General features: G+C 43.9%; 1 protein-coding gene across 1 annotated transcript in view; it reads right to left on the reverse strand.

Annotated features, from left to right (window-relative positions):
- Positions 1 to 17,739, reverse strand: part of EGFLAM (EGF like, fibronectin type III and laminin G domains) — a 107,938-nt gene extending 90,199 nt beyond the window's left edge. Inside the window, exon 1 of the mRNA XM_075410915.1 lies at positions 17,169 to 17,739. The gene's annotated coding sequence lies outside the window, so the exon portion shown is untranslated. The remainder of the gene's footprint in view (positions 1 to 17,168) is intronic.
- Between the last annotated feature and the right edge of the window lie 8,711 nt (positions 17,740 to 26,450).

The raw sequence follows: 26,450 nt of genomic DNA on the forward strand, positions 1-26,450 counted from the left end.
ACTGAGTTGATGCAGACTTTAATTCTTAATTGACTACTATTTTCTCTGTCCAGCACAGCCAAAAAGCCACAGCAGGAGGAGGGTGTCTGCAGTGCCCTGCCTCCTCTGATCTCCCTAGGATGCTCTGGCTTTCAGGCTGTGGCTCACAGCCGCACTGCAGCACCGCTTGCTGCCAAAGCCCAGAACCCACACCAGAAAACCCACAGCTTGCACGCAAACACACCCACACGACAGCAGACTGTTCGGCAATCAGGCCCCTAACTTTGAAGCAGCTGTGATAACACAGACGGCTGAACCCCACTGGCAGATCTGTCACCTTCCAGTGCAAAGGACTTGGTGCCACTATGGCTGTGACAATCCTTCCAGAAGTACTCAGCTGCTGGTTATAATCACATGCTGTAACAACTTCTCTTGTTATTTGCCAACACATTGTTCATGAACTCCAGAAAAACAAAAAGAAAAATTGGTTTAGGGGGTAAAAAAATTGTCTAATTGTCTGCTTATGAACAAGAAGGATTTCAAACAAAAAATGGGACTCAGAAATGCAACTGTGCACTGGGGGCTTGGGCTCTATTTCTCTTTAAACACTGATAAATACCTAGCCATTCTATAAGCATTTAAATTCCCTGCCTATGTTGAACATACATAAGATAGGTTGTATGTCATGCAGAACACTCAGAAATAAAATATAAACAGACCTTTCCAATTAACTGCAGCGGGAGCCTCAGAAATCAAATGCTAAATTGCAGGCCTGTGAAAGCTGTAGGGGATCACTGGGGTTTATTTATTTATTTGCTGGTGTGACATGCTGTCTGAGAACAATGACACTGCTCCAACTTAGCCGTCAAGGGAAATAAAAACTCATTCTCCCCATACCACGAGAAGGAAAGTGGTGCCTTACTCACATAAAGAAATGGGCAGCAGTAGAGTGGAGAAAAACGAGTTCCTTCCATTCTTGTGGAAGCCAGCCACTGTCGGGGGCTGATGGTAAATGAAGGGGTGGAAATTACTTAGGCTAGAGATACAAGCTTTTCCAGAACAAGGGAGGGGGCAGGAGGTAAGGCTAAACTCTACACTTTGCTCTCCACCAGAGCTGATGCTGCTCCCCCTGTGCAGCTCAGCTTAGACTGGAGGTACACAATCCAGCCCTAAGGGACTCCTCTCTTTTCTTAGATTTGATGGGTCCCTTAGGCTCTAGATTGGAAGGTATTGGAGAGGATCAAAAGGCTGGAAAACTCTGAGGAAATAACACCCAGAAAATGACTAGTACAGAAAGGGAAAATACACACGGACAATCAGCAAAATTGAAGGACAGCTGCAGGCAACAGGGACATTTGCCTTTCCAAGAGCAATTCTCATACACAAAGAGACTGAAACCTTCCACTCACTCCTATCTGTAGAGAAACTAAAGGGAGGTTATAGTTTTCCCCCTTCCTCATGGTCTGGCACTATCTGGTAGGTATAGCTGATGCTGTCCTTCCCAACTCCACCCTGGAGCGCTGCAGCCCAGTCTGAGATATAAACTACTCACTCTCATGGTTGCTTCCCCTCCCATGCAACTGGGCAGAGAAAGGATGGGCAGATGTCAGGTACCACAGCTAAACTTTTCCCCTTTGAACTGAAGGAAGCACTAAGGAGAAAGGCCTCTGTACCAGCAGTGGCTGTATTGTTCCCTCTTGTCTCCCCAGAACAAGTGAGAACCATGACTTAGACTAGACGCAGACTCTTGCAAATTTTGCCATACTTGTAGGATATTAGATCTATGAGATGTCCTAGACCTCACCCAGATGACACAGCTCTCCATTTCTTCCTTTTGAAGTCTGTGTAGCTCAGTAACTACTGTTTGGTAAAAATGGACATATTTCCAGTTGGTGGAGATGTGAAATGGATAACTTCTAGTGATTGAATGACATGATCTTCAGTACAACAAGTCAGTCTATTAAACAGTGAGATCCATCATTTCAAAGCAAGATTAGTATTGTGCAGTTGTCAAAATGATGTATGCAAATATGCTTAACTAACTATGTGCATGGTCAATGCATAATCAAGGTAATGAGTCACTAGGAGGAAAGAACAAAACCAATATTAGTGAGGGTTGCATGCAAGAAAGTGGTACTAGCATTCACAAGATAATAATGTCACCCATAGAGTCGGCAAAAGCTTGGTCAGAGACAAGTCCAAGAGAGTTTAGCACAGCCTTGCCTATAAACACAGGAACTTGTCCAAATACAGAGGATAAAAGAGAAAAGAAACTAACAGAGAAGATAAAATCCACTTTGTTTGCGAGGCAAAGATGAAAGTACTGAAATCAGTTTAGCATAACTGCAAACAGGAAGATTTGAGAGGCACATTCAGAAAGAGGATGCACCTTGGTAGACAGAGGAAGCAAGTGCCAGATGGAGCAGGACCAGCAAAGAGCAAACTCCAGGGGGAAAAATCAGAGCCAATTCTGTAAGCATGCAGGGTATGTAAGGTCAGAGGACACGGAACAAGACTAGGAAGAGTGATAAAGATAGGAAGTCAAAGACAAAGGTAAAGGAACCAGCTCAGAACTACAGTTCTCTTGAAAAGCTGTAGGAGCTCTGGATCCCCCAATTTTTGAAGGAAACATTCAGGGTGACCATAAAGACTGAGTATCAAAGCGATTTAAGGTGTGGACTTGATACATATTTCAGCAAAGAAAAGGAATACATGCAGTGCAGTGAATTAGTATTTCCCTCACTTTCCATGAAAGATTTTGTTTGAAGTGGTTTTTTTCTGCTTGCTGAGGAGGGCAGCATCCAGCAGTCGACCTGAGATCGATCTGGATGGGAAGAGCGCGTCGCATGTTTGGGACAGGAGGGTGGCCATTAATCACCCAAGAGAGGGCCAGTTTGGTACAGTGAAAGGCTCAATGCCAGTCTACACTGCAATACTCGGGCAGAGAGACAACAGACTGTTTGTGGGAGCCTTTTCTAACATTCCTCGTGCCTTGATCTAATAATAGCATTTTTATACACTGTTTTCTGGGCTACTCTTCTACTGTCTCTCTTTCTTGAGTAGGAAACACAAGACAGCTGTGCTGCTCCAGGAACAAACCAACTTGTTACCCACGGCCGAGTCCCACCTCTGCTGCTGTCTGGCCTGGAGAGGAGGGAAGGGATTTTCCTGTTTTTAATTAAGTACACCTTGTTTGTTTGTCAGCTTACCCAGCTTGCTCACGTGCATTGTAAAGCTTCAGCTAGTGGAGTTACACTATCATGTGAAGAATTAAGGATTTAATTTTAAAATACATTTGCTGCATTTTAAATTGTAGAAAAAAGTTCTCCACACAAATCCTAAAGAATCAAACAGCAAAAGGCAATCAATGGGAAGCCAACTGATTCTTGTGGGTATTTTTTACATTATTTTCAAGCTGATAATACTATTTCTGAACACTCACAGTCCCCCTGCCTCCCTAGTCCCACTTTGAGGACAGCCATTTAGGGGAGTCAGGAGAAACCTCCCCCGTCTTATTTCTGCCCCCTCATAGCCCAGAAATGGCTGTGGCAGTCTTGCCTGATACTATAAAGATAAGTGGTATGATGTTTTACATTGGAACTAGAAAATATAGATATTAAAGGAATGAGCCTGGTAAAAATCATAGAATCATACAAACGTTCAGGTTGGAAGGGACCTTTAAAGGTCATCTATTCCAACCCCTCTCCAGTGAGTAGGCACATCTACCACTGGATCAGGTTGCTCAGAGCCCTGTGCAATCTGGCCTTGAACATTTCTAGGGATGGGGCATCGATCACCTCTCTGGGCAGCCTGTGCCAGTGCTTCACCACCCTCATTGTAAAAAATTACTTCCTTGTATCTAGCCTGAATCTACCCTCTTTTAGTTTAAAACCATTGCCCCTTGTCCTGTCACAACAGATCCTACTAAAAAAACCCCTCTTTGAATATGACATCCATGTATGAACTTCTACTCCTCAGGTTACCCTGCTTTTTCAGTGTGAGGAGAGGGGGTACCGTAATAAAAACTACACACACACCCTCCCCTTTGAAGTCTGGAGGGGGGAGTGAGGGGTTGTACAAGTGTTGGGTGGGTTCTCCCGTACCCAGTACAACTTAACGCTTACCAGCAAGCCAGGAGGCCTTATGGCTTCACAAGGATGTGTTTGCACAAGCACGAAATCGCTGAAAGAGAATGAGCGGTGAAGAAAGGGGATGTCCAAGTGCTGTACTGAGCTCGTGCAAGGGAGCTCTGCGAGCTGGAGTGCTCTGTCTGGCACCCGTACAGCTCGATGTGGCTGCGCTCACTCTGCTTTTGCTCACAAGGCAAGATGACAGCAAAGTCCTTAAAAATGAACCTTCTCCTATTTACTGAGAAAATCAGAACCTAGTTCAGGGTATCTGCAGCAACTGTCAATTCCATTTGCTTTTCACTGTATTCCAGGCTAACAGTCCTATTTTCTACTTGGCTACCAGCATCAACCAGCTACTAATAAAAAATCAAAATAACGTCCAGACTTGTGATTTCGTGCTGTGACTGTGCAAAGCTTAAAAGCTAGCACCTGAAGGGAAAAGGCACACAATCCCAGGGGACATCTCGGTTCTCCTCTGCACCAGAAAATCAGTACTGCCTTCCTGGCTGAAGCAGACAGTGAAGCACAGTGGAGCGTAACATACGGAAACAGACTGTGCTTTCCTATCAGCATGTTCAGGTTTAGGGGGCAGGGAGCTAAAGAACAGCAGAATGTACAGGAGCACATGGTGTTTGTGCTGCGGGCTAAGCTTGCTGCAGATCCCAGCGCAGTGTGGTGGGGATGACACTGGAGCAGGCTGGAAAGCCATGTTTGACAGCTACCTGCATCTCTTTGCTAGGGCAAGACCAGGAAGATGTGAGACACAGGATGGTGAAGTCTGGGAAGGGCTGAGGTAGCCTGTCATTTATTTATACATTGTTTAAAGAGCCCTTGTGCAGTCCTTACCACATGGGTGATCCCAGTGTCTAACTGGCAGCCGTGAGGCTGGGACAGTGAGTTTAAGCATAACACAGCTCTGGCTGCCAGTCATTACCAACCTTGTCTTGCTGCTTTTGCTCATCTCAGGTGTGTTCTTAGTGTATCCAGCTGAAACAAGTGGCTCCTCTGAATGAAAACCGTGATGCAGGGTTAAATTCCAAATCTTTAGCTATGAAACTGGAGCATGGTGAGACCGACTTACCATATCAGACATTAGAGTGGAGCTGTTAGCAAGATTAGTATCAGCTCTGCATCCAGCACAAGGGGGCTGAGTTTGTCTTGAGCATAGGTTCTTTTCACCTCAAGAAAACTTGCAGAAAATCGGACCCAGTGCAGGGAAGTGACAGTCTTGAAGAAAGAGCTGAAACATGTTAGGCATCAGTGCTCTGAGACAGATGAGTGATGCAGCTACAACTGTAGCAGCCAGGAACATTCCGTAGAGCAGCAGAAGCTCCTAGTACTTTCTTGAGAAGTAGTTGGAAAGAAACGGTAGGCTAGCGTTGAGTGTTTTAAGTTACCTGCCCTGGAAATGGGTGGAAGATTAAAGCCAGTGGGAAGTTTTCTGTCAGCATTGAGAAGGACAAGGTGCAGCCCCAGATTCATTGCCTCTATATTTTTACATTACCAGTGTCGTTCAGCCAAGTGAACACCACCTGATTCACAAGATTATGATGCAGGCTATGCAGATTCCACCATTCTCTTAAATTCAGGCCATCAAAGTGTGAATACATCAGCGAAAAGAAATTAAGGTTGTGACTGGATTTAAATCACTAGAAAAGCTTGTGTATTTTCTTATGAGGAATTAAGCAGAAAAACAAGCCTAGGAATATGATCTATTTCTGCATTTTGTTAGAGCATTTATATTATTGTTCTCTGTTTTACCTTCCCCTCCCCATAAATGAACGCTTTTCTTCTTGCTCTGAGGTATTCATGCCATATAAATCTCATTTTTCTCATAGCATCGATTATCATTTCTGTTGTTATTGCAGTGTATTTTATATACTAGGTTCTCCAATTCCCACATACAGTAGGTGAGACAGAGACAGAAGAGTGAATCCTGTCCACAGAGAAACTTTTTCATTGAGTGCAAAGGGCCACAAAGCTGTGGGTGGTGTAATTGTATAAATAATTTAAAAAGCAAAGAAAATAGATGTGGAATGCAATTGCTGAACATATACTTTCTGCCACAGATGGTTAAGATTCTTCTTCAAGGGATCGAAGTTAGCTTTATTCCCCAGGCTGTTAAAAATACACACACACATCCCAGCGTATGATATCAATAAAGGATAAAAGTACTTTCCTGCATTAGCAGTACTAGCTCCAGCTGACTCACCCTATTTGGTCAGTGTCTTTGTCAGTGCATCAATGTTATATTCTCTGAATTTGTAGTCATTTAAACACATTAGTCTAACAGGTAATTTTACTACTGGAAAATGTATGTGAAAAGCAGATTCAGTGCTTGGGGAAACATCTGCTCTCTCTTCTCTCGCTGCTGCTCTCCTAACGCTACGGGGCATGAGCCTGGGCCTGCATCCCTGTACTGCAGCAGAAGGGTCCTGCCCTCCTGCACACAGATGCTGGGAGGCTGAATCTGTTGCTGTGTGCAGCCGTCTCTGTGCTGTGATGATGAGCAACAAAGGAAAACCTGCATATGAAGCCCAGCATACGGAAATGGGAGTTTCTTTCACAGACTGGGAGTCCCAGTGGAGTTTTCTATGCACGGGAGATGTGACTCCTCTTCTGCTTGGAGGAGCGCAGATCTTACAGCCCAGCAAAGGCACTGCGCAACCACACTACAGCCGGACCCCCAAGAGGGGTCCTTGCTGCCTAGACTTGTCCATGCACAGACCCTCTTCATCCAAGCTCAACCAAATTTCTTTGTGGACAACTCTATTTCAGTCTAGAATAGACTTGTTCCACACAAGCAGTTACAGCAGTCCTCATTTACTGGGACAGCAGACACAGCCTGTTTAAACCAAAGCAGTGCTAAGCACACATTTCACTGCGCTCGTTTAAGATCACACTGTGAAGAAGGCTTGTCTGCCCAGCAGGGTTGCTGCCTGGTGAGGGAATTCCAGTATCCTGGCTATCTCACGTTAATTCCCCTGTGGGTCTTCATCTCCTTTACTCCCTGTGGAGGAGACAGAACACATTCATGGGTTATCACCTTATCACCACAATGCAGCCTCGCAGGGCAGAGAAACCCCTGCAGTCCCCAGCTGGATGTGCTGTCATCATCAGCAGAAGACATCTCACAACCACTCTGCATATCACCTTGGGCCCTTTGGATAACTAGTCCAGCTTTGGGAGAAACAGGAGGAGCATGGGATCTACTAGACTGATTCTCATGTGGAAAGCGAATCGTCAAACAATAACAGGAATTTAGGAGCATTTGTTATAAAGGATGGTGCCTCTGAGGTGTTCAGTCTCAGACTTCTGCCTAGACTTAGTGAAAAAACAAGCAGACTCCCGAATATATCTCCTTTCTCACACAGTTTATGTAGCACTGGTCTAGTGGCAAAAGAGATTTCTGCGGGGTATGTGTGGAAACCTGTTGTTAAATATGGGTGTTATATCACACCCATGCACATCCCATGGGTTGATTGCCTTTGCTGAGAAAGGCACTTCTGAGCATCTCTGTAACTTTCCATCACTCTAGAGCTGATTTCTCAGAAATCTCTACACAGGCTTTACTTGATGAACCTTTCTCCTATAGCACAGGGTCTCCCTACTGCAGAAGGAATGAAAGCTGTGCTGTATCCAATTTACCATTTGGTAAATAGGATAGACACATATTCTTTCTGTGTCAGAACACTTCCTGTAATGTATTTCTGGGGGGACTGCTCATACTGAACGGGTCTTTGCATGACAAGCTTAGCTGCTATGAGATTTGGACGCTGTATCTAAGAACTAAGTTTTGTTCTCAGCCTGACTTTCCATGCCCCGATCCCCTTTCCGCCGTCGCCTATAGTTGGTAAAGTGCACAGTGTTGTTCTGTTAAACAGCTCCTGCACACAGTCTGACTTTGTATTCTGCACATCCATAGGCATTGCCTGATGAGAGGGAGCATTGTGCTGCCAAGAACTGCTGGCTGGAAAAATATTTCTGATCATGTATAGTGCTATTGTTGTTCAATATCACTGCTTGATTGGCAAAGATGTGTCCTAACTTCTGCCACAACATTCAAGAGAAACATGTATGTCAGTGAGGGAACCTGGCAACAAATCCCCAATGGCTTAAGAGCTGGTGAGTGGCAGAATCCTGTACAAGATGTGACCTTCACAACCTTCCAAGGAGAAGATGTATAGTAGAAGAATTCAGAGTTTTAATTTCCTTTTCTGTGAACATCAGGCCAGTGCTGAGAAGGCACTTGCCTAGTGATTTCAATACTGACTAAGCCTGTAGAAATCATTGTTCTGTAAGAGATGAGGAAAAGACAGCAGCTGACAACAGCAATGGGCTGAGGAAGGCATTGGGAAGGTCAGAAGAGCAGCAGAGCGCAAAGATAGAGAAGCCACAAGGCAAAATATGAAAATTTATTTCAAAGTGGGGGTAAGATGTCTGAAATTACTAATTGTGGTGAAGAAGAAGGAACCTTTGGAAGAGCGGTTAAGTTTAGCAAGGAATGATCACAGGTGCGGGATCCATACCAGTAAAACCAGAACTCACTGAAATTTCTTGCCCCCAAATTAACTACCAGTTCATTTGATCTTCATTTTTCCTTCAAGAGTATCTGATTCAACCCATATTATAAACATTACAATTCCACACAGAGAGCCTCATGTACTAGAGTCATGAGATGAGCCCAGCAGTGCAGCTTCCATTGAAAATAAGTAAGTTCCTAGCCTTTGCAGCAAAAAGGAAAGCTTATAACATGATTGAACGTAACTGATACAAAGAACTAGAAACAGTAATAATGGAGCATATGAGCTGTCCTTGTATTTCAGTGACAGCCCTTGCTTCAGCCCACTGGGTGCAACAGGAAAAATCATCCTGGGATGTTGTAGGACAAGAAGAGCTCAGAAGGACCCCCCGCTCATAGGATGGCGAGAGGTCTCCTGCATCGTTCTTCCTGGGTATTACAGGGAAACATGGAAGAAAACTTCAGTGTGATGACACCAGCTTTCCTTGGGTACCAGGGGAGACCGGCTACCAAGAGTCCAGCTCTGCCTTGTCAGCGTCAGACACGGTAGACACCGAGTTAATCCTTTGAAAGAAAGGGAACTGTTACACGTTGTGTTGTGTTTAGAAGAGCCTTTCTACTTGCTCTCCCTTGCTGTCGAAGAAAACTCCCTCAGATCAGTTTCAACATTAAGCTGTTGGTGAATGTCATTGACTATTTCCACAGAGCTGTTTTATGTGCAGTGTTTACCTGCAATGTCATTAGAATATGGTGGACACACCCTCATGCTGTGTTACTGTACTGACAACCCCCAGCTCTTAGACTGCCATCAGTGGAGCTGAAAGTGTTTTGCTAGGAAGGGGTTACACCCATGTAGCTGGTCAGAAAACTGGGCTATAGAGGAGTGACTTTCCAAAGGCCACTCAGCCATGCAGGGTCAGAACTACTCAGCAGAGTCCAGGTCTCTGGGGTTGTCTAGGTCTGGGTGATGCCTCTGCCCCATCTATGCCACAGGAGTGATTCTAGACATCACAAAAGCAAACTCTGAACATTTCTTATGCTGTAGTGGGTCTCCATCCTTAGCATAGACGAACACAAGGCAAGACAGGCCCTAGAAATTGTGAAAACAAGCGGGTTAATACAAGTGTTTTCATTTTAAACTGACTGTGTAACTGTTTTGATAATAACCCCTCAAATGTGCTTTACAGCAAAGGCAACAAAGGCTAGACAAGACCATATCTGTTAAACAGGCTCAAATCATCCCTGGGTCATTTTGCTAGCAAGAATGGAGGAAACAAGTCACGGAAAAAAAGGTTGGATTGGCAAGGGAGTGTGCTGGAGAATGGTACCTCGTTTTACTAACATACAGATAGCCATTTGAGTGCTAGCAAGACACTCAGACTGAATTCTTAAGGCTTGTATGGTACATATGTCCGATGACTGTGGTAGGAGTAATGAAGAGGCTGTTCTAACACTTGTGTGTCATCTGCGGAAGTCACATCAACCCTCATTGTCAAAGCTAGTTAAGTTGGATACCTAAATTAATGGTATCCATTTCCTTAGATGCCTAAACACAATTTAATTTCACCCACCACCACTGGAACATGGAACTCTCCATACCTGTCCAAAGTGGAACCTCTGTGTAAAACGTGAAAACAAAAAGAAGGATCTTACTCACTGTGCTCACTATGGGAGCACAGTTGCTTACTTTTCTTTTTTTTTAGTGCAGCAATACAAAAATCTTATTTACTTTGTAGTAGATTATGGATGTGCAACTGCTAGCTACATAGTGCAACGAAAATTAAATCTTCACCCGATGGGCTTAGATGGAACTTGCAGGAAGCAACATAAATAAAATCCATTATTCATTTCTTCCTTGCTTATTTGCTGTTAAGGATATGAGACTTTGCTGTTGAAGTGGCTTATGATTTCGGAGCTCAATAAAAATGAAATCAATGGCCAATATGTCCAACATTTAAAAACAATTCTTTATGCTATAAAACTTTATTTCCTATGGTGTCTTTCATACCAAGAATATCCCAACAGATTCTGCATACTGAAAGAGTACAATTACAGAGATAATTAATAAATAGGAAAGGGAGAATGCAATTAAAGCGATACTGGCAAGGGGAAAAACATAACTAATACACTATGGAGAAAATGTTTCTCTTACTTAGCTTTGTAAAAGGATATTGGTGCATAATGATTAACTTGGCGGGATCCTGTTGAAAGTGGTAAAAAATCTAGCATACTCCATTTTCAAAGGCCACAATCAGCAGCAGTTTATCAGCTGCTGCACTGGAGGATATGCTAATGCTTAAAGGGCATCAAATCAGGCCCACAAAAGCTAATGGAAGTCTTTTGCTTTCACTGTGTGTTGGATCAGGCTTGAGTGTACTTAGTAAACCAATAATATGCATCTATTTTTTTCATCTAGATCTCTACATCAAAAGAACAAAACCCCAAAGGCCTTTTTCAACAATGACAACAAATCACCAAAGGAAGAGAAAAACTCTTTTAACTCTGCAAACTTGATGCCTTTCTAGCACTTTTTACTCAGGTGTCATTTCATGAGATGCTTGGAAGAAAATGTGTTTTCAAACTGGAAAATGAACTCAGTGGAAAAAAAAAAGGAAACTATTACATTCTTCTGAAATGCAAAATGGAGTAACTTAGTTGACTAATTGACATATTAATTCCACTAGGCAATTTTTTTTTCTGATACAGAAGTTCAAGTCCTCCACATACAATGGGAAAAGAATAATCTGTTATGGTGGAAAACGACTAACAAAATACTTGCACAGAGAGACACCAGAGCACAACGCAGAACAAAAACAAGTGGTAAAAACATCATCCTTAATCTAATGTATTTCAGCTTCAAAATTTACTTCACAAGGGCTTGGGAGAGACTCTGTTTTGTATCTGACAGAACAGGTATGTTTACAGCTACTTAAAAGAAAATCACAATAATATAGCCTTCTTTTTAAACGTGTTGTGCTGATTTCACAGATAACAATGGTTTTCAAATATTTATGAATGTACTAGATACAAATAGAAAATGTTTAAGGAAGAGGCATTTTTTATAAAAAAAAGAGATACTGTCTTACAGGAGTGGACTAAACACTTTAAGAGAATGATGGCTGAGAGAATAATTTCTGTCTATGATATATTCTGATGGTAAAAATGAGGGAAGGAAAAAACTTATTTAAAATACAGGGCAGTGCTGACATATAAAATGGTTGAAAAAGTAATCAGCAAAGGAGTAAATGTCTGAGCACGTTCTCCAACAGGACTAACCATGGGGCAAGAATAAAGCGATTTCCAGATGCAGCTGAACTGGGCCTAGGTGAGATGGTGTCCCACAGGAGGCCAGACCTACTGCTCAGTAAAGCCCCTTCCCGCCATTGTCCCACCTTCCTAAAATACTGCTGAACCAACCAGCTCACTTGGGTCTATTCAAAACCTTCCCAACTTCAAGAGAATCTTCTTGTTCAGCCTGAAGAAGAGAAGGCTATGAGGGGACCTAATAAATGCTTATAAATATCTCAAGGGTGGGTGTCAGGAGGATGGGGCCAGACTCTTTTCAGTGTTGTCCAGCGACAGGACAAGGGGCAACGGGCACAAACTGAAGCACAGGAAGTTCCGTCTGAACATGAAGAAGAACTTCTTCACTCTGAGGGTGACGGAGCCCTGGAACAGGCTGCCCAGGGAGGTTGTGGAGTCTCCTTCTCTGGAGGTATTCAAGACTCGCCTGGACAAGGTCCTGTGCAGCCTGCTGCAGGTGACCCTGCTTCGGCAGGGGGGTTGGACTAGATGATCCACAGAAGTCCCTTCCAACCCCGAACATTCTGTGATTCTGTGATTCTGCGATTCTGTCTCAACCATCTCTCACAAGATCTCTTCTTCCTTAAGTTTTCCAAATTTCCTTCTACTGTCCCAGATTTTGCTCCTTTCTAACTTGAAGGTCAGTATCAAAACCATTTCCTCAACTGCTTTCTTATCACTACACAGCAAATGTCCCGCCAGTACACATTGTGCAGCCAAAGTCTCCAGTGCCTCTTTCACTCCAGGCCTGCTAGAAAGTCTCCCCTGAGACGTGACGTAAATAGAAGGATGAAGTCAAAGAACTCCAGATTTTGGCAGCGGCTACTGAGAACGTGCTGAAAATATGAAAGTATTTTCATTCTCCAGAGGGAAGACAACTTTGTGATAGGCTTGGAGAAAAAAAGGGAGCACTCAAAATTTTGTTACCAACACGGAAGACAAACTTAGTTAGTCCTTTTTATTTTAACACCATAGAAGTTCGTGGTCGTTTTTTTCGATTATCTGGATTTACCTGGTTATCTGGGTTTACACAGCCACCCAGCCCCCAAAAAGAGACTGTGATTTCAGAGAAACATTAACTAGAGAAGCCAGCCTTCACTCTTCATTTGAACTCCACCAAAGGCACTGCCATGTAGGGTTGTGAAAACACAGAGGTTTCCCCTCCCACTAAAATACTCTAAATAATTTTTATATTATTTTCTCAAGCTCTAACGAGTAGATACTTGGAGGGAGAACCATTCCAAAGGATGTAATAGTCAAGACTCTTGAACATAAGCTTCTTCCTAGTAATCTAAATCTAGTTCCTGCAGTCTCTTTTCTACATCTCTTTATAAACTTGTACCATGTAGGTAACGATGGTGAGTCTTAAAGTCTATCACCATGTAGAGCAAATACAGTAACCTTGTTCCTAGGCCTTGATATTGGTTCTGGTAGTCTTTAGCCTATCACGGAAAGGCATAATCAGGTCCAGTGTCTAAGTAAAGGTGGGCAAATTCAGTGTGAAGAAACATTTTTAACAATGAGAGTAATTAGTTATCAGAACACCATACCTAGGATCATAGCAGATTTTTATGTCTTTCACTGAAGGCTGGGTATCATTCTAGAAACTATGCTACTCCAGGCAAATAAACACTCCACTCAACCGCTGTATGGCCTGTATCTCTGGTCTGTATTGTAAAGGATGTCAGATAAAATGTTCTTATGGTTCTTTGCATTTATTAAAAAACAACAACAACAACAACAAAAAACCACAAACAAACCTCCAAAACTTAGTAAGCCATTTCTTGAGTAGTATTTCTACTGCAAAAATAATAAAATTCATCTTTTCACTGTAAGTGTAGTTTATTAACATTTAGAGGACGTGCTCTCAGATTTAGCTGCCTATGTACCACAGAAAGGGAATTCCAGGGCACTGTGCTAGCTGTAGAGACAAGTAATTACAATGGCTTTTACCTCATGCATCCAGCACTGTTGTCTCTCCTGGAGCAGGAGCAGCAGCTCTTGGCTTTGAGTAGAACAACAGAACGATACCAATACTTAGGCAACTAACCCTCTAAATCCTCAGCGGAAGAGTTAATAAGCAGATCTTTCTGTCCTAAGCAGAGTAACTTGTATGCATGTGGGGATCTCTGTATTGGATGTTATATATATTTAGATAGGGAGGGATTGGAAATTTGAAAGCAAAAGCCTTTCTCACAAAGGCAGTTGACCAAAAAAGCAAAAAACCCCAAACACTATTAATAACAAGTTGTGCCTGGCTTTGAAAAGAACCCTTGTGTTGTGAGCTGTGCAGAATCATGTTATAGGGCAGGAAGCACCCGCTCCTAAGCTGGTCTGTTCATTTGCATCCCCTTTGGTCCAGCTAAACATTTACAACTTGTTTGACTTGGATCCTTGAAGAAAGTCCTGCTTGTAACAATAAATTCCCACTAAAATCTATATTAATAAACGTGTTTTGGAATATTAAGCTTACTATGCAGTACTATCTCAAGCATCAGCATACAGATGAATAAAACATTTATATTTAGTAAACCCCTTTATTTTAAAGACCACAAACTTCTGTAGCTGAAAGAAGTGCCAGCTGAGCAGAACGACTGCAATCACTGGCTTTGTGAGACATCTAGTGGGAAAAAAGGCTGCTGCCATGGATGTTCCGTTACTCAGGCACACGCTAATACAAGGAGGTAGATAATCCTACAAACACAACAACATTAAGCAGAATTGTTGTGAGAAACACCAGGGTACAAGCACCTGAGTGCCTGGGGGAAAAGTCCTCTGCTACTGTGAGTGTGCTTCCCATAGCACGAGCCCTTTCTGCGCTTCCATTGCAGACAGGTAGCTCAGGTGCAGGAACAGAGGTGTTCCCTCTGCTAGCTGCGATCTTGCACGTCGTTATGTGGTAAAAACAGTGGGGAAGGTAGAGCAGCCCAGTTACCAGCATGGGCTGACAACTTCAGCATGTTACCAGGGTCTCATACAGCCCACACTCTGCGCTTGCCTTTTGCTCTTTGTTCCCACTGCTGCTTCTCCTGGCCATAAGGATTTAAGTAAACTGGAGAGGCTCACACTATAGTTTTACACAGTTCAGCATTCCTCTCCAGAACCTGCTCCTGAAAAGTTGCAGGCCTTCCCAGAGTACCTCGCCAGCCTTCAGCAGTTTCTGGCTCAGAAAGTCCTCTGCCAGAGATGTCACCTTTGTGTCAAACAGCATTTTCTCCCATTCAAGTAACTAATCATATTTTGTAATCCACGTTAACTTCTGACATTCACAAACCTATGCCAATGTTTTCCATTCAACCCATATTGTTTTTGTGCTGTGCTGCTAACACACTTCCCAAATGCCAGATGCACATACCCCGTGAAATATTGTTAATTATTCACCTCCCAAGCACATGCAAGTGCTAGTCCATGTCCATTATGCTAAAATGAGTTTGACATGAAAATGAGAGACATAACGAAGATGAAAAAGTCCTGCCTTTATAGCATTATTCTTGTGAAGAAGAAATAACATTATGGCCATTTTGCAACAGTGCCACAGAGCTTGGATGAAGCTCCTCTTCGCTCTCTGTTCTGTCACGCTCTTCCACATCATCCCTCAGGGGCTGCTCCAGGCAAGAGCAAACCCAGCCTTGGGGGACATAACAATCCAAGAACAGAGGGTCAACAACAACCAGCTTCTACAGCCCTGAGCTGCTACGTTAGAGATGGGTATTCCTGTCTCAATGCATATTTGAGATCTCTGGTGCTTTTAAGGCCCTCATCCCTTTTCTCTTAAAAATAACTTACCATTAAATCAATGACCACTGGCAACAATCCCAGCTCAGGACAGGAGCCTCTCCCCTTGTTTCAGTGAGCTCATAAAACATACATCAGGTTAAATACAGGCAAATGAGAGAAAGGTAAAACGAGAGAGACCTGTTTCTGTTCTTGACCTTGCACAGTTCTCCTTTCAGTCTTCTATATCCCGGTTCTCCTCTCCTGGTTCTCCTACCCCTAAATCTCTCTTCAACCACCATTCTTTTAGAACCGGCTCAAATTTCACTTCTGCAGAATTTTTCGAGCTCCCCGGGGTAACACGTGTGTTAGGATCCTCGCCTGTCTTCATGAAACAGCTAATAATTGGGAATAGAGCCCTTAATTTTGTGTATATTGTTAAGTCAAGTAACTGCAGGCAAGTAATTTATTTCTTTCTTATTTAAGTAATATGTCCCGCGAAGACCCTCCTCCCCCCCTTAAAAATACAGTTCATGAAACAGGAGAGTTTACCTCACTTTTAATTAATCACTGCACTACCAAGGTTCACTAATAAACACTAATGTGTTAAGATTAAGCAAGAGCACAGCCTGAAAGATCAGCTTTGTATCATGCTTTGAATGTTAACAACATCTGGCTTTGATGGACTGCCAGAGAAATTCTTGAATGGTTAATGGAGGCTGCCCTGCCTCCAGCTGTGAAAAATATTCATTTGCAGACAGCAGAAGAAGAGGGGAATAAAGCATGTTACGTCTGACTTCTTGCCACCCGCCACAAAAAAAAAATAAAATTGGCTGAGAGATGTATTCAAGTAGTTAACAGAGAACTGCTTGCAATAAGAGGCATAAGAGGGTTTATTAATGCTAGAAGTTAGCCATGCTACTGCTAGCAAAGGGGAATTCAGAACATGCCCTCATACATCAAATCCCTGCTATGTTGTTTATGAGCAGCAATTGGAGATCAGGATTGGATTTGCAGAGGTATGTGGACTGTAAACAGTTTGCAGAAATGGCAACCAAGATTCCAGCATGCTTGCTGTAGGCCTGGAGAGGTTTGTGAGGCATCATTGTTCTTTAAACTTAATTACCAGGTACAGTTAAATCCTAGGCCAGATTTTTATCTTACATCCTGCAAGGAAGGCTGAATTTGATCTTTTGAAGGCATGTCAGTCAGTTGCTGGGAATATCATATGCATGGTCAGCAGCAGATATGCTCACTTAAGCTATTTCAACACTGCTAAAGGAATCTTTCTAATATTTTATGTTCAGCCCTGAGATGAAGTCAAATAACGACGGCAAGGTCCTTGCCTGGAGCCCTGTGCAGAGGACACTTCCCACTAATAAAACTTCAGCAGGAACAAAAAACCAGAGCTCTCTGTCTTATAATGCTTTGGAAGAACCTGGAATGGTTTTATGCACCACTGCAGTATCAAAACTTGCAAAGTCACGAAGTGTTGGATCTGGAGAAGCAACAAGACCCACCTGCACCATACGATCACTTCAACCGCAACACGTGTGGCGTTCAGACCCTCAGTTCGTTGGAAGACCGCTAAGGAGAGCAGTCCTGTTGGCAGCGGGGTAAAGCTGCAGGCGAGAGGTCCCACCCATCAGAAAAGGCTGAAAATCCCCACATTCACGTGTTACCGGACAACGCGTCCCAGGAGCGAAAATTCGGATCGAGGTCAGTGTTTTCGGTGTTCAGTGTCCCGGGTTTTGGCTCTACACAACCTCGCAGCGATGTCTGAAGAGACGGGCTGCCGAAGAAACCCACATCGGCGTTCGGAACTCGGGCTGCGCCGAGGCGCGCTCAGCGCTTCCCCTCTCTGTAAAAGATCTACACGAGGGTGCTGTGGCGAGAACAGCCACCCCGCAAACGGGGATTTCTCAGTTTAAAGTAGCGCCAGATGGTAGAGCAGGCCAGCACCGCGCACGCGTTTCTGCGCCTCAGTTTCTGGTGCCCGGCGTTCGGCCGCTGACGCAGTCGGCAGTCTCGGCTGAAGTCCCTGACGCAAGGCAGGGCAACGGCCGGGCTGCACAGAGAAACGGGGAAGGAGTCCGGAGGCCCAGAACCGCCGCCCCGAAGCAGCGAGAGGCGACGGGCGAGCAGCGTCGCGGCGAGCCGCGTCGCGGCGAGCCGCGGCCCCGCGCCAGGCCACGGCCCGCTCCGCGGCGGCGGCGGGGAGGGGCGGCGGCCGCCAGGGGGCGCCGCCGTGCCGCGCAGTGCTCGCGCCGGCCTTCCCCTCGCCGGGCGCTCCTCGTCCCCCCGTTCCCGCCTTCCCCGTCCTGAGGGCTCGCCATGGACGGGGAGGGTCCGCCCGCGCCGGTTTGCAGCGGTGGAGGCGGCCCCGCGAAGGACGGAGAAGGCTGCGCGGGGCGGGAGGAGGCACAGAGAAGGCGACGTGAGGGAAGCGGAGAGGTAGACCCTGAAGAGAAACAGCCAGGGAGGGCGGCGAGCCCGAGGGCGCATCCAGCGTGGGGGTGCAGGGGTGAAGGAGCACAGCGGCCGCTCAGCCTTAGAGTGCGGCGTTGTCCGCTCTGGTTAGAAACGGAGGCAAAACTAGGAGGAGATCCGAGCGGCGTTATTACAGAATTCCTGCAGATGTTTAGTTTTAGTGTGCCTGTTTTCAGCTGCTTGTAAAAATTTTGCCCTTTGTGAAGTTTTAGGATGCCTTTTTTCAGCTACTTGTAAAATTTTTACCCTTTGTTCTCGTTTTTCTTTCACTCATTAGGAGAGATTTTTCCTAAGAATCTGATGAGTTGCTGCTTACTATTAGATGGGAGCACTTTACCAGATATTTTACATGAGGCTGAATAATTTCAAGATGGTTTGGGGTTTGACTTCCCATGGTCAAAATTCTCATGTTACCAACACGGGCTTTACATCCATTATAACTTGTTTGAAATGAATGGAGTAGTTCCAAATTTAAATGAGTTTCTTAAGAAAGAAAAGAAGGTCTTTGGACCAGAAAAATAGAGTTAGAAGTTATTAGCAGGTTTTTGGGTGTTCTATTCTGTTGTTCCGCTTACAGAGCGGTCTGTATGGGTCGTAGAATTATGCCCTCTATTGTCCAATGCTTTTTAAATGTTATGTTAATATATAACCCTTGCAATTCTCAGGAAAAGATACTGAAGGTCAGAGCTGAATAATGCAATGATGTCTTTGGAAGTTTGTAAGTGTTTTGCCCCACAAGTGAACTTAAAAATTAGTTATCGAAGGTGTTAATTGCCCTATTTACTTCAACAGGTTGAGTCTGAAATCTGCTGTCAACACTTGACTTCATGAACTAATTTCAGTGCTGCTGCACTTACACGGCCTGAAGTGCCAGAAGCACTACCTGCCTAAACGCCTCCAGCTTCACCTCTCCATCTTTGTTGTTCTAGCTACTGCCTGCTAATACAAAAATACCTGGGCTTGCTACTACAGTCAGACCAGTCTGGTGAAAAATTGTGGAGAACCTACCTTAGATACAGTATTTCCATCAGGGATAGAGCTGAGCAAAGTATGAAGGATTAAGCTTAGTTTGAAAGCCTGGATGTAATCTCACAATAGTTTATCATACAATTAGGTGCTTCCTAAACGTGTTTCAAATGTGACGGCTCTGGACTTCTTAACATTTCTGCAGAGATTGAGGTTCTAATAAATGAAGACTGAAAGGAGTGTAAAAGCACCGTCCTAAATATATCAGGAATGTCAATAATGCAGCATGTAATTCTTTTGGTTAATACTGGCTTTCACAAGTATTTGTGGTGCCCATGCAGCTGAAGTCTCTTTGAACAGAGAACAGAAGAAACGCCGGATACAGCCTTTGCGTGCATTGTCTTTCGCAGCCATGCTGCCCACTCCAGTCAGTCCCAATTTTTTCAAATGCCAATTAACAGGTGTGAGAAATGCTACTTCTTGCCCAGAGACCAATGTCTGCATAACAGCGATACTATCTTGGCAGACCAGTCTGCAGCATAAATATCATGGTGTTTGAGCCCTTGGGGCCTGTGGAGTTTACAACTATGCTGTCAAGATCTCTTCGCTGGGGTAGTCCTTGAAGTCCTGCCAAGACGTAGGGGACTCCGGTGCTTTTATGTGCTCCCAAACACAGCTCTGGCTCCAGAAGTCAACACTCTTGTCAGGCTGAGTGATGGTGTGAATCTCAACCCTCAAGCTGAGATTCCAGCGGGGAGTGTGACAGTGCATGCTTGCATGATGATGCCAGAGAAGCAGGTGACACTGGCAGATAGCTGCAAGGAATAGTAACTGGGTGGCTTCTTGTTACATATCCTCAGAACTTCACAGGATGGAATTAGAGAGAGGGGAACAGTTATAAAATGAGGTTACAAAATCCGGATGTCCTGATCAATTCGAGACAGTTGTACGGTACCTAACACTGCATGCACAGGCAAAAACAGCATTCAGGACTGGGTCAGGATCTGTTTGCATCATATTTTGACTAATCCAAGGATTAATCACATTGCAAGTCAATGAGCTGTTACGCTCTTCCAGGCTCTCCAGAGACTGCCTGGAGAGAAAAGAAGGGGTTGGTATGTCAAAATGGTGACACGAGGAGGCGCAGAGCGAGTATGTTTTCCTTGTAATAAAAAACGACACAGGACCAAAGTATTTCAACACAGCTTGGAAAGAAAAACAAGAGTTGAAAGGGCAAAGTTTATCTCGGCTGCATCCCAAAAAATCAGGAGAGTTGCATCAGTTCCGAATTAGGCCCTCTGCATATGCAGTAAACGGAGAGGAAGAGCAGCGGTTTGCAGTCTGAAGCACTTCACTTTTGGTAGTTCTCAGGGATCCCCAAAACCTTCAAAACAGACACAACTCTTAGAATACATGGCATCACTAACAGGTTGTGCATTATCTGCATTTCTTCTGCTGCTAAGCCATGAAAATTGAGATAGCGTGCCTGCTTTTCACCTGAGCCAGAATTTAAAGGCAGGTCCAAACAGAGCATTTAAATGGCAAGGTTCACTGTGCTGGCAGCTGGGGCTGATTTTGTAGTTATCCTCAAGCTCTACTGTCAACCACAAGTAAATGAGCTAAAATCTTTCAGCTTAACTGTGGAAGTTCTGCTGAATGTCAAGTGGTTCTGTCACTGTCTTGGTTTTTAGGCTGTTTATCCAAGGGTAGCATTTAACTCTGTGACCATCTTTGCAGGTACCTGTGTCGGCATCTGCAGCCTTCCATGCAGTCCTAGAACAGTGAGCGAGGCTGCTAGACCACTCATGCATCTGAAAAGGTTTTTCTCCTGTGGTTCACCACTAATACAAGGCACAGCATCCAGATGAGGCAAAAATCAACAGCAGAGACCATATCTGAGAGGGATCATTAATGGACATATTGTTCCTTTCCCTGCACTGGCCTTCACGAACACATTTAGATAAGTGTTCGTTTGCAACAGTTTTTGCAGTAAACAAGGCTGTTAAGTGTCACTGATCTCTTTTAAGACTCTATGAAATAAATCCTTGTTCAGGGTCAGTTCTGCAGTTTACTCGATATCCTTAACCTCTGATAGAGAAAGACTGTGATAATGAAACAGTTTTGACAGCGTTGTCCTGACACTTCTTCAATGTTCAATACTGCAAGGTGCTGAGCATCCTTCTGTTCACTGAAAGTAGCAAAAATTAACATAAATTACCGGTTCAGAGCCAGCATGCTGTGTTCCCTGATAAGATTCATTTTGAGCTCAACTCTGCAAGGTATTGTCTGTTTACTGGAAACCTATAAATGAAATACAGAGTTGATGGTATCCAGTAGCCTGGTAGAGATTCTTAGCCCCATGTAAAATTGAGCTCCTAAGAAAAGCACTTTTAAGTGCTTGTCTCTTTATGAAAATGGAATAAAGCAAAGCTGCATTCACCTGTCAGAGTGGTTGCTCCGTGAAGCATCACAGAAAATTATTCAGTTAAGTTAAACTTGTGAACTGAAATCAGTGTTGCACTACTGAAGGATAATGAAAGTTAAACCAGGGTTGCATACAGACACCTTTAAATTCCATTCAAAACTTTAAAAGGACCGGTTTGTGCCTTATCACACGGTTCCTAATGAAACAGTCACATACTGTCAGACTCAAGATGGAGAGAAACATAGTTAGACGTTCCCTGCAGAGGAAAAGCAGGTTGGTACTACGACATCCTACACTTGTAACATTTCAGTTGATCTAGTAAACACATGTAGGCTGATTGCTAGACGTCAGATTTTCCCAGTGACCATCACTCAGAGGGTTACAGTTACAGGATTAAAACTGAAAGAGTGCCTCCAGCACTCTTGAGATATGGAAGGATGAGTTTACAAGTCAACAGATTTAACTAAACCCAGATCTTCTGTGAAGTCAGCTGAACAGAAGATTTTGGCCTCACAAAAACCACTGATCGTGTGGTCCTGGAGTTACAGTGGTGATGCCCGCACTGAGGACCTGCAGCACTACCAGCCAGCACTGCGTCCTCCTGCTGTCACTTGCTCTTGGTCTACCTCTGTGCCTGCCCAGCACAGCTCCAGATCTTGGGTATGTCGCAGCCACCAGCTTTGCTTTTACATCTGCAGTCAATAGAATGTTGCACTGTGCTGAAATGCATGGAACAGAGCTCCTTACTGCAGGAAAGATGTGTTTAATTTATTCCCTTCCATCTTTAAAGAATTTTATATGGAAAATATTTTTGGGTTTAGTTTTCTTAAAAATGTTTGCAGAGCAGTCTGTGCTGGCCCTGGAATTCCTTTTATGTCCTCTTCAGAGTATATGTGTTTATTAGCACGTTGAAAGCATTTCCTTAGGTTTCTTCATTGCTACCAGCTTGTTTTCTGTTGTGCTGTGCTAAGTGAAGCACACTGAACACAAATATTTTCAGAGAGGAGACAAAACCAGCAGCCCATCTCCTAGCATGGTATCACTCACGTTAGAACAGCTTTCGGACTCGGGTGGTTGTGACCAACAATCCACTCTAATCGCATGCCTGTGTGGATCATAATCTTGGGCAGACAACTGCTACTGACACTGTTCGCTGTATGGTGTGGTGACTGCATCCCGATGGCAGTGGGTAAATGATACTGCCACCCACAACCACCTGTTCTGCCCACATGGCAGCCTGCTACAAGGTGGTCTGTAGAGACATGGCAGCCACCTCCGAACCGGGGACAATGAGCCCTCTGGAACTGGGGCACGTCTGTCTGTTGTTACACGGTCAGGCATGCCAGTCTGGGTCTCAGTTCAGACATCCAGTCTATAATGCAACCCAGACCATTAAAAAGCATGTGGACCACAAGCTCAGAAATGCAAATGAAGAAATTCTCTGCAGCAATGCCTGCAAGGCTGAACAAGCCATGGCTAACCTCCATTCAGGGTCTTACTTAGGTCTTGTAAATCCTGGTTTTCTTCTCAAACTGTCCCAGGACTTCAGAGGCTGCTTTATAAAACATTGTGTAGAATTGCTATGCTCCTGCCTGCCAGAGCAGAGTAAGGCTGCGGTGGGGGAGACACCACTGAGCAAGGTGAAGCTGCACCAAAGGCACGCAGCTCCCTGCTGTAAGATCCTTCAGATCCTCCTCCTGCCAAGAGAACTGGAAAAGCTGTTTCCTTAGAGATATGGAAGCACTGTGACAGTCTCACCACATCATTCCGGATTGTTCCCAAATGTACGGCAAACTTGTTCCCAACATTAGAGCATGACCCAGATTTGTGCTGTTACTCAGCTTTGTGCCTGCTACCATTGGATGCACTTCTGAACCCAAGAGGAAAAATTGACATTATTAAGAATATATTCCTACAGAAGAAGTTTGCAGGATTCTCCTTAGTTAGGAGTTATATTTCAGAAAAGCGAATACTGTAAGATAGCAATTACAGTTTTTGTCCAGCTTCATTCACCCTATATTATACTTTACACCACTGTATTGGAAGGGAAAGGAGTATATAACTATATGAGCTTCCAAAATGAGCAGGTTTTACCTTCAGATACTTCAGGCTGCAGTTCCACCATACCCAGAGACAAGCATGCAGGTTTTCTAGCACTGGCCATAGGTGAGATGTAGATAGGGAGACGAAAGCTGAAAGCTGAAGGTAAACAAGAAAGCAGAGAGGAAGAATTGAGGACACCAGGAAGTTACCTCTGATGATTACAGAAAATGCACTGTACTCACTGGAAAGAAGCAAAATATTTGGGGATGTCTTTTATTCAACAACTCTTCCTAAAGTTTCAAATGCTATGCCTAGCCAAAATCTGTTTTCATCCAGCTGTGGCTGAATCTCTGTAAGATGGTATTAACCAGGGAGGATCACATTACTGCAATCACAGTGGCTGACGTTGCTTCCTTTTTGCAGGGGTGCAAGCTGCTCCTTTTAACCTGTCCAACCCAGCTCCATCTAAGCCCCAGCTCTCTGGGACATTGCCTTCCCTGAAGAGCTGAAGCAATCCTGAAATTTAACCTTTTCTAAGAGTGGGTTAGGACTAGGAGATTTTCTGGGCTAGGAATTCTGAAGACAGCCAGGCAGCAGTCTGGGATCTTCAGGCCATACCAGTTATTACTAGACACCATAGAGGAGCGGTCAGCTGATGATGCGTAAGAGTGCTCTTAAGGTACTGCAGTGAGGAACAGTTACTTTTTTCCTACGAAGAAAAAATAATCCCTATTCCAACCCTGCAGCTGCCAACACAAGGAAATGCCTTTGCTCTCAAAGCCAGATGACATTTGGCACTTTCAGAATGGAGTTGTTCTCCATACCACCTGCTCACTGAGCACGTTTCCATGGACAGCTAATGCAAAGCAAGAATGTAACATAAATCACACACTAGCTCAATACGCAGTATCTTCCCTGCCTAGATCAGTCCTCTGCTGAAATGGATGCCTTACTGCAGTCAACCTCTGCAGTTAGCTTACATTAAAAAAGGTGATCAGGTCAGGAGAACAAACTGGTTGACTACAGTGCTGGCAAGAGCATCCTAGTCCTTTGCTAGAGACAGGTCTAGACAGGGATGTATGCTTAGAATGCAAGTTTAATCCTTATTAAAAAAAAAAAAGATATATATATATATACACACAACTACGGACTGGATTATTTGAGAGAAAAACAGGTACCATATCCACAAATAAAACTCCGTTCATTTCAGTGAGAAGATGAGGCTCTGACTCATTTTGTGCATCCAAAAATAAATATAAACCAAGCCTTTTGTTTATCTAGTTCTGAATTATTACTACGTGTTGTCTACTGTGTGTAGTCTTCCTGTGGTAGGATATTTAACTCTCATTTCTTAGAAGATGAAAAAAAAACCCTCCTAATCCCATTTTCCTTCTAATCCAATTCAGAAATTTGCATTCAGTTCCCAGAAGTGTTCTAGCTTTGAGCTTTGGGAAATGAAGAAAGTGTTTGAACTTTGGAAATTCCTTGCATCATTAGTTTTAGCAGATACACAATACAGTAATCATTACGAGTGCTGAAACACTCATGAAGCTGTCATTTTATTAAAAAATGGAAAGACACAGATGGGCTAATCCCTGCAAAGTGCATATGCATCACCATGGATGACTTTTTATTCTTAGGCCGTGGTGCCCAGCACAACAAATGTGTGGGCATTAATGATTTCCCCTGCAGTGTGCTTCCACTAGGACATCATCCCAGCACCATGTTTATCCTGGTTGAATAAAATGCTCTGGGCAAGTGACATCAAAGAATCTACATGGTTGGTAGTTGGGGCTTTTTTCCATTCTAAAATGCACTCAAAGGATCATTACTATCTGCACACATGCTTGTGTGGGATAGCCCCTGACCGGTCAAGTTAATGCACAGGCAGTGAATGAATGCTCAGATCTCTTATAGAACTGCTGCTATGATTTTCAAACTGCCTCCTGACTCTCTGTGAGATATACAGCAGGTATCAGTTGTACTTAAGGATATCGGGTCTGTGCTAAGTGGAAACATGAGTTAAACAGATGTGTTGACTTTTTGTCTGACATTGTAGATGACACAACCACTAAGTGAATAAACAGAGCTTTTTATTTTCCTTGCAGCTATGTGAGCTCTGGTTATTTCTGACACACCTGCAAAGCCTCTGTGGAGCTTGAAATAAGTGTCTCAGAGAAAGTTTGACTTAAACACACTTTTGCATGTGGGATCTGATTTTGGAAGAGATGGGCCAACAAAGCTATTAGACAGACATGCCAAAGAACTATAAGCTTGAATATGTACCAGTTAACATCAAATCCCTTGTTTCTCGGGGAAAGTGCATGTGTGCACTCCTCATTAGAAAAAAAGGGCTGCATATTAAAGCAGACAAAACCTGCGTGTAACTTCCTTTGCTCTCTATTTCTGAGAACATTTGGATTAAAAGAGAGAATTTCAGTCCTACCTCATTGCTTATTCCACAATAGAATCACCACTTGCCTGAAGACAAGTTATAAAGCAGCAGTTTCATTGCTTATGAAGAGCTGCTGGAAAATACCGGTACCATAAATAAAAGCTGCTTCTGGCCCGAGCCATCAGCCTGCACACTGCGCTACTCTTTCCAGCACAGTTCCTGGTCTGAGGAAGGGCAGTGGATTGACCCGAGCTGAGGAACAGTTGTTTCTTCTCCTTCACTAGACTTGAGTTTGAAGGAGTAAACAGAGCCAAAAACAGTTGAGCTACTGACGTTGGATGGCCTGTTCCTGAGTATGCCAGAAAGCATACCAGAGGGGCCTTCTTTCTAAGGAATGATTATCTCGCCAGTACATCCAAAAAGATTTGGTACTAGACAAACTTCCCCCTCCTCAGTCATCAGGGAAAAAATTCCCTTTGGATT

Source organism: Opisthocomus hoazin, chromosome Z, assembly GCF_030867145.1.
Source record: "Opisthocomus hoazin isolate bOpiHoa1 chromosome Z, bOpiHoa1.hap1, whole genome shotgun sequence".
Lineage (NCBI taxonomy): Eukaryota > Metazoa > Chordata > Aves > Opisthocomiformes > Opisthocomidae > Opisthocomus > Opisthocomus hoazin.